This window comes from Glycine soja, chromosome 12, assembly GCF_004193775.1.
Source record: "Glycine soja cultivar W05 chromosome 12, ASM419377v2, whole genome shotgun sequence".
In the NCBI taxonomy this organism is placed as follows: domain Eukaryota; kingdom Viridiplantae; phylum Streptophyta; class Magnoliopsida; order Fabales; family Fabaceae; genus Glycine; species Glycine soja.
Window position 1 is genome coordinate 35412492 of NC_041013.1, and position 9076 is coordinate 35421567.

Consider the following 9076-nt stretch of genomic DNA (forward strand, 5'->3'; position numbering starts at 1 on the left):
GATGAGAACTGATCCTTGAGAAAATCCATCTTCCATATTCAAAATATAAAAATCAACAGGGAAAATCAGTTCACCAACTCTAACTAAGACATCTTCTATGAAACCAACAGGGTAGGCAACACTTCTATTAGCTAAATGAATTACCACATTAGTTGACTGCAAGGGGCCTAGAGATAGAGAATTAAAAATAGACAGAGGCATAACACTAACAGAAGCTCCTAAATCTAGCATGGCATTGTCAAACTTACTATTCCCTATGATACAAGGTATGCTGAATGTACCTGGATCTTTGCATTTTTCAGGAATTTGAGGAACAGATTTACCAATCAATGCGGAGACATTTCTGCCCATGCTAATCCGTTCACTTCCTTTAAGATTCCGCTTATTAGTGCACAGCTCCTTCAAGAATTTGGCATATCTTGGAATTTGCTTTATTGCATCCAATAGAGGTATGTTTACCTCTACTTTTCTAAATGTTTCCAAGATCTCTTTCTCTGCCTCTTCCATTTTTTTGTTGGAAACTGCTCTTGGAGGGAATGGAGGAGGGGGAATGTGCTGCTTCTGCAAATCAGAATTACCTGTGGAAGAAGATTCACCTGCACAGAAATTGTTAGGTAAATTTTTGTCATCACCTTTTTCTGGAGTAGAGTGAAGTTTGGCAGGTTCATTTGCAGATGAGGAAGGTGTTACGGTTTGAGGTCCTTGACACTGCTTTCCTGACCTCAATGAAATGGCACTGACATTTTTGGGATTTTGGACAGCTTGAGAAGGAAACTTGTCAGAATTCTGGGACTGTTGTTGATTCAATTGGGTAGCCAATTGTCCCATCTGATTGGTTAAGCTCTGAATGGAGGCTCTGGTCTCTTGCTGAAACTGCATGTTCTGCATAGTCATTTGCCTCACAAGTTCTTCGAGGGAAGGTTGTGGAGGGGCCTCAACTGTTGGTTGTTTCTGGGGTTGTTGCTGTTGTTGGATTGGTGGAGGAATGCATGGTTTGCTTGGGCCAGCAGCATTTTGGAAGGAAGGAGCAGGCTGCTGTTGTTGTTGCTGAGGGCTGGACCATCTGAGGTTAGGGTGATTCCTCTATCCAGGGTTGTATCTGTTGCTGGAGAGGTCATAATTGTTCTGCTGTGGTTGATTTTGCTGCTGAGGTTGAGGAGGTCTATTGTAAATATTTGCAGCATAAGCTTCAGGCTTCTCAATTGCTCCAGGTTGCTGCATGGAAGGGCAAAGGTCTGTATGGTGGTCAGCAGAGGAGCACAAACCACAGACCCTTGCAACAGGTACAGATTTCTTATTCAAGGCCAGCTGGGTTACCAAGTTAACCAATGCATCCAGTTTTCCTTCAAGCTTCTTAGTTTCAGATGATGCAGATGGGTTTGTAGCTACCTCATGCACTCCTCTAATGACTATGGCATCATTTCTGGCGCTAAACTGCTGGGAGTTGGAAGCCATCTTCTCAATTAAATTTCTGGCTTCAGTAGGAGTCATGTCTCCAAGGGCTCCACCACTGGCAGCATCTATCATACTTCTCTCCATATTACTGAGTCCTTCATAAAAATATTGGAGAAGAAGCTGTTCTGAAATCTGATGGTGGGGGCAACTGGCACATAGTTTCTTAAATCTCTCCCAGTACTCATACAGGCTCTCTCCACTGAGTTGTCTAATACCTGAGATATCCTTTCTGATGGCTGTGGTCCTGGAAGCAGGGAAAAATTTCTCTAAGAATACTCTCTTAAGGTCATCCCAGCTCGTGATGGACCTTGGAGCAAGGTAATACAGCCAGTCCTTTGCCACTCCCTCTAATGAATGAGGAAAAGCCTTCAGAAATACGTGATCCTCTTGGACATCTGGGGGTTTCATCGTGGAGCAGACAATGTGAAATTCTTTCAAATGTTTGTGCGGGTCTTCACCTGCAAGGCCATGAAACTTTGGAAGCAAATGAATCAGTCCAGTTTTAAGAACATATGGGACATCCTCATCAGGGTATTGGATGCACAAGCTTTCGTAGGTGAAATCAGGTGCAGCCATTTCCCTTAGAGTCCTCTCACGGGGTGGAGGTTGTGCCATGTTCTCAGAATGTGCAAAATCAGAATGCTCAGAATCAGAATGCTCAAAATTATAATGCTCAAGATCAGGATGTTCAAAATCACCAATAACAGAATGCACAGATTCACCAGTAATGGAAAGCTCAGAATGATCAAAAGGTATAAAATGATGCCTAACTAATCTATGAAATGTCCTATCTATCTCAGGATCAAAGGGTTGTAAGTCAGATGGATTGCCTCTAGTCATACACTACATCCAGCATGCACACAACTAGTTGCTTTATCATGTAAATAAAGGTGTAGGTTTGAACTACAACTACCCTCAAATGATATCCAAATGACTTGAAATTTTGTGAGCAACCTTATAAAATGATGAGAAGATAGCACAAAAAATTTCAGACAAAAATTCAAAGTCTAACTATGAAAGCTAAAAATGGTAAGTTAAGAAAAATAAGTGAATAAAACTTGAAAAATAAAAAACTTTTGACATAATCGCTTTTTTTGGACGATGGAGACCTCAGCCAGCCTACGACAGGCTCCCACGACATAGGAAATTTTTTTCTACCCCAAATGCATATATAATAATTGCGATTCTGATAACCGGAGCAAAAGTTATGGCCGTTTGAAGTTCTGACAAACACAAAATTTGCTAGTTTTTTGGAACTTTCAAATCTGACCAAACTAAAGGCTCTAGCTATTTTTCCCACAAAATATGGATTAAAAGAAGTTACCACAAAAAAATTCAGCCAAAAATAACAACCCTAGCTACTAAAACAAAAAATCTCAAATAATTCAGCATGGGTGGTCGCTAAAATTCGTCTCTAATTGATTTCTACTACTACTCTGTTTTGCCGCAAGCACAATCTTCACAGCAAAACACCCAAGACTGAAACAGGGGAAATGCTTAATGGGAAAACTGAAACAGAACACACATTAAACAAAATACCAGGACACTAAACAACACTAACACATATACTAACACAATACTAACAATTAATCATAAAACACGAAAGGATTAAACACACACACTAGCTAGCTATTATGAACCTTTGGACACTGCTCCCCGGCAACAGCGCCAAATTTGATCGAGGTCGTACCCGAATCAAATAAACATGAAAATGCAGTAACTAGGATGTGATCCTAGGTCGTTTCCCAACAAGCAGTGACAAACCAAATTTTCATAATATACTTGCAGTAACAGTAACGATTGAGGGGGAGGTTTGTTTGTTTTGTGATTAAAGAGCAGAACAAGTAAACTGGAATACGAAATTACTAATATTAAAAACGGGTTGTTTCCTTTGATTCAGAAGCCATTCTCTTATCCTGGGTTATGGAGAATTCGTCCCTAACAGTCAACCACTTAATCCAACCCTATTTTAATTTACTAAGCGAAAATCAACTTAGGGTTGTCAATACGTGATTAGGCACCACATACACCAGTTAGCCCTTCGTCCATTAAGCATGAACGCAGATTAGGCTCAGAGGCAATTAATCGAACACGAAGCGTGCACTGATTAATATTCACGAATTTGGGATAACTGGTGAAGGGAAAACTGCCACGGAACCACATTACAAGCGAAACCTCAAAGAGAGTTGGGCTTCGTCCTCAAAAGGAAACAACACCAGAAAATCTAGCCTTCCATGGATTCAAACAAAAAACACAAATGAAACATGAAGCAGAAACGTAAATGAACAAAAACGTAAATGAACAAAAACGTAAATGAAACAGAAACGTAAATGAGAGTAGAAGAAGAAGCAAGAACGAAATTGTAATTCGAAACAGAAAACGTAAAATTGCATTACGTGAACAGTAGCATTAAGCAGAAAAATGAAAACCCTAAAACAAAAGCTCTGAATAATGAATAGCATAACAGAATGCCTTCACAAATCCCAAGGATGCTATTTAAAAAGAGTCACTCAAAGTCACTGGGCCCTATTACAATATTCTGGCCCAAAACAAAATAAACACTGAACAACATACAATTGCGAAATTTCCTAATTAGAAATTAACTAAGGTAAGCGCTACTTTATTTGCCCTCTTCAAGTCCATAACCAAAATCCGGATTAAGCCCAATGTTTCATTAATTCCTGAAATTAGATTAAAAACATCAAATTAGCTAAATGAGCCCAAATAATAAAACTGTCTGATTAATTGACAATTAAGACCAATCAGTAATTAAAATGGTGCAAAAAGGGTTTAGAAAATAGAAGAAAATGATGGCACATCAGTCATGTCTCCAAGGGCTCCACCACTGACAGCATCTATCATACTTCTCTCCATGTTACTGAGTCCTTTATAAAAATATTAGAGAAGAAGCTGCTCAGAAATCTGGTGGTGAGGGCAACTGGCACATAGTTTTTTAAATCTCTCCCAGTATTCATATAGGCTCTCTCCACTGAGTTGCCTAATCCCTGGAATATCCTTTCTGATGGTCGTGGTCCTGGAAGCGGGGAAATTTTTTTCTAAGAATACTCTCTTGAGGTCATCCCAGCTCGTGATGGACCTTGGAGCAAGGTAATATAGCCAGTCCTTTGCCACTCCCTCTAAAGAATGAGGAAAAACCTTCAGAAATATGTGATCCTCCTGGACATCTGGGGGTTTCATGGTGGAGCAGACAATATGGAATTCTTTCAGATGTTTGTGCGGGTCTTCACCTGTAAGGCCATGCAACTTTGGAAGCAAATGGATTAGTCTAGTTTTAAGAACATATGGGACATCCTCATTAGGGTATTGGATGCACAAGCTTTCATAGGTGAAATCAAGTGCAGCCATTTCCCTTAGAGTCCTCTCACGGGGTGGAGGTTGTGCCGTGTTCTCAGAATGTTTAAAATCAGGATGTTCAAAATTACCAACCACAAAATGCTCAGACTCACCAATAACAGAATGCTCAGGATGCTCAAAAGGTACAAAATGATGCCTAACTAATCTATGAAATGTCCTATCTATCTCAGGATCAAAGGGTTGTAAGTCAGATGCATTGCCTCTAGTCATACACTACATTCAGCATTCACAACTAGTTGTCTTCTTATGCAAGTAACAGTGTAGGTTTGAACTACAACTACCCTCAAATGATATCCAAATGACTTGAAATTTTGTGAGAAACACCCTAAAATCATGAAAAGATAGCACATAAATTTTCAGACAAAAATTCAAAGCCTATCTATGGAAACTACCTAAGGAAAGTTTAGAAAAATAAAACAATAAAACTTGAAGAAAAAAACTAGTAAACAGGCTATTTTGGCTAGCTAGAGACCTCAGCCAGCCTTTGGCGGGTTAACATGGTAAGGGAAATATTTTTCTACCCCAAATACATATATAATAATAGTCATTCTGATACCCGGAGCAAAAGTTATGGCCGTTTGAAGTTTTGATAAACACAAGTTCTCTAATTTTTTTGAATCTCTCAAATTTGGCCACACCATGTGTTACTGGTATTTTTCACACAAAATATGAGTCAAAAGAACCTACCACACCAAAATTCAGCCAAAAATAACAACCCTAACTATCAAAACAAAAATCGCCAATTAAATTGCCAGCAACAGTTACTAATTCAGTCACTAATGGATTTGCACTACTACTCTGTTTTCCAGGTCAGCAACAGTGGTCGCTAAATCCGTCGCAAAACACTATTCACAGCAAAACACAAAAATTGAAACAGGAGAAGCGCTGAACAAAAAAAATAAAACAAAACACCACACTAAACAAAATAACAAGACACTAAACAACACTAACACAACAAGAAAGCATAAAACAACTAAACATAAAACACAAATCACTAGCTATTATGAACCTTTGGACACTGCTCCCCGGCAACGACACCAAATTTGATCGAGGTCGTACCCGAATCAAATAAACATTAAAATGTAGTAACTAGGAAGTGATCCTAGGTCATTTCCCAACGAACAATGATAAACCAAATGTTCATAATATACTTGCAGTAACAGTAACAATTGGGGGGGGGGGGTGTTTGTTTTGTGAATTAAAGAACAAGCAAACTGGAATACAAAATTAATAGTATTAAAAACGTGTTGTTTCCTCTGATTCAGAAGTCATTCTCTTGTCCTAGGTTATGAAGAATTCGTCCCTAACAGTTAACCACTTAATCCAACCCTATTTTAATTTACTAAGCGAAAATCAACTTAGGGCTGTCAATATGTGATTAAGAAACACATACACCAATTAACCCCTTGTTCATTAAGCACGAACACAATTTAATCACAGAGGCAATTAATCGAACACGAAGCGTGCACAGATTAACAAAACGCATGTAGGTTAATTGGTGAAGGGAAAACTGATAGGAGAGCAACATTAAAAATAGAACCTCAAAGAGAATTACGCTTCATCCTCAGAGAGAAACAACACTAGGAATTTAGCCTTCCATAAGCTCAACAAAAACAAAAACGTAAATGAAGCTAAAGGCAGAAAACATAAATGAAACTAGAAGCAGTAACGTATATAAAGCTAAAGGCATAAAACGTAAATGAAAGCAGAAGAAGGAACAAAGAAAACGGAATTGCAATTGAAAGCAGAAAAATGGAAAAAATGCCTTAATGTGAACAGTAATCCAAAGCTAAAAACGTAAAACCCTAAAATTCTATGCTCTGAATAATAGAATAACATAATAGCCCCTTACACGAATCCAAAGGCTACTGTTTATAAGGGTCACTCAGAGTCACTGGGCCCTATTACATTATTCTGGTCCAAAACAAAATAATCACTGAACATCATAAAAAAATAAAATTGCAATCTCCTAATTCGAAATTAACTAAGGTAAACGTTGCTTTATTTTCCCTCTTTAAGTCCACAACCAAAATCCGGATTAAGCTCAATGCTTCATTAATTCCTGAAATTAGATTAAAAATATCAAATTAGCTGAATAAGCCCAAATAATAAAATTGCCTAATTAATTTAACAATTAAGACTAATAAGTAATTAAAATGGTGCACAAAGGTTTAAGAAATAGGAGAAAATAATGGCACATCACTATCCAAACTGCAAATTAATGCATCATCAAATTCATCAGTTGCTGCATTTGCGAATTCATCATCATCGCGCTTCTTGTTTTTGTGAGACTTGTTCTTCTTTGGTGTCTTGCACTGATTGCTAAAGTGACCTCTCTTGTCACAATTCCAGCAAGTAATGTTTGCAATTTTGTCTGACCTTTCCCTCTTGACTTTGATCTGCCTCGACCATTCTGACCCTTCTGGGTAGTCCTTCCCCTACCTTCAGTATTCAATGCTGAATTGGAAACATGAGTGGAAGATTCTCCTGAATCTCTCTTGCGAACATCTTCGCTTAAGATCAAGTCACAGATGTCACTAAGCTTTAATGTGTTCTCCCTTGTAGAACTACTAACTGTAGTAATAGTTGCAACCCAACTATCTGGTAGTGATGACAATAGAATCAATGCCTTCACCTCATCCTCAAATTTAATTTGCACTGATTCCAACTGGGCAAGAATAGTATTAAATTCATTAATATGATCAGTTACAGAGATACCTTCTCCCATCTTGAGGTTGAACAACCGGCGCATCAAGTATACTTTGTTGGCTGTCGACGGCTTCTCGTACATATCTGATAACGCCTTCATTAAGCCTGTAGTAGTCTTCTCGTTAACGATGTTGAATGCAACGTTCTTGGCTAATGTCAATCTGATCACGCCAAGAGCATGTCGATCTAGCAAGTTCCATTCTTCTTGCTTCATGTCGTCTGGCTTAATCTCTGATAAGGGCTGATACAACTTCTTCTGATATAGATAATCCTCTATCTGCATCTTCCAAAAGCTGAAATCTCTGCCATCGAACTTCTCGATCTTCACCTTCCCTTCTTCTAATGTCATTGCTCCCACTGCCTCCTCTAAACTGAGAAGACTCCCACTAATTCCTTTAAACTAAGGAAATCCCGTGGAGTAACCAAAAGCTCTTGATACCAGTTGTTGGGGAATTCGAAGGGAGTAAACGCCAGGGAGATTTACACCTGTGGACCACAAGTCACCATATAAGGAAACCTGACACCACACTATAACCCAAAACCTTAAGGTTCAGGTTTATGGGTCTTCTCCTCACTTATATGGTGCTCAACCTTTCCACTTCTACCCGATGTGAGACTTCACCTCACACTTGTAACCCAACACATCTCCCCCTCAAGTGTGAGTCTATTCCACATGGTAGTCTCCCCCTCGAGCGGAAGTCTTTATCATCCACGAGTATAGCCATTCTGGCCACCTGCGGTACTAGCACCGTCGCTCCATCTGCGGGGCACGCTGCGCTGCCATCTTACTCGTCTGAGTCGGTCACCAAGTCGAACCAGGCTCTGATACCAGTTGTTAGTATAAAGCAATAAGAAGAGAAAGGAATAAGGAGAAGAGAGAAAATGTATGTGGTTCAACACACAATGTATGTGCCTACGTCCACGGCTACACTAAGAGAACTTTTATTACTTGCACATATAAAAGCTTACAAGGTGTCTCTATATATAACACTAATGAGACACAAGTTTTTACAAATCAAGCGATGTGGGACAAAGGAACTAAGACCACAAACTCTAACAGAATGTTAGGCATAGGTGCCATATTCGGTTGACCCATTGTTATCAATGAAGCTTGAATTGGCCCACGTTGTCCCAAAGGAGATGATACTGCTTGAATTGGACTAGTTTGATTTCCTATTAGGGGTCATCCCATTGTCAAATTCAGTTGTACCATACCTGGTAGAATAGAAGGATCCACTCCATTGATTTGCATCATCCTTATCATCAAACTCTATTAAGCATCTTCATTATGTCTCCAACCTTGCACGAAAGAGGAAGAAGAACTCTCTCCCGCTCTAGACAAATACTATTCTGACTCCTTTGCATTATGATATCCGTTGTGTACCATGGGTTTGACGATATCAGCAAGCTGTTTGGAGACTTGGTACATTATATCATGGATGCCCAAATAAATTTGTTGCCTAATGAATGACGTAGTGATTACAACAGGCGTTTTTGTTGCCACCATTGTGGTATCAGCAATAGACGCAATTACAAG

General features: G+C 39.1%; 1 non-coding gene across 1 annotated transcript; it reads left to right on the forward strand.

Moving 5' to 3' along the window:
• The first annotated feature begins 1585 nt into the window (after nt 1-1585).
• Nucleotides 1586-1692, forward strand: LOC114380641. Its single transcript, XR_003659815.1, has one exon. It is a non-coding gene; the product is annotated as a small nucleolar RNA R71 (small nucleolar RNA).
• Nucleotides 1693-9076: the final 7384 nt, after the last annotated feature.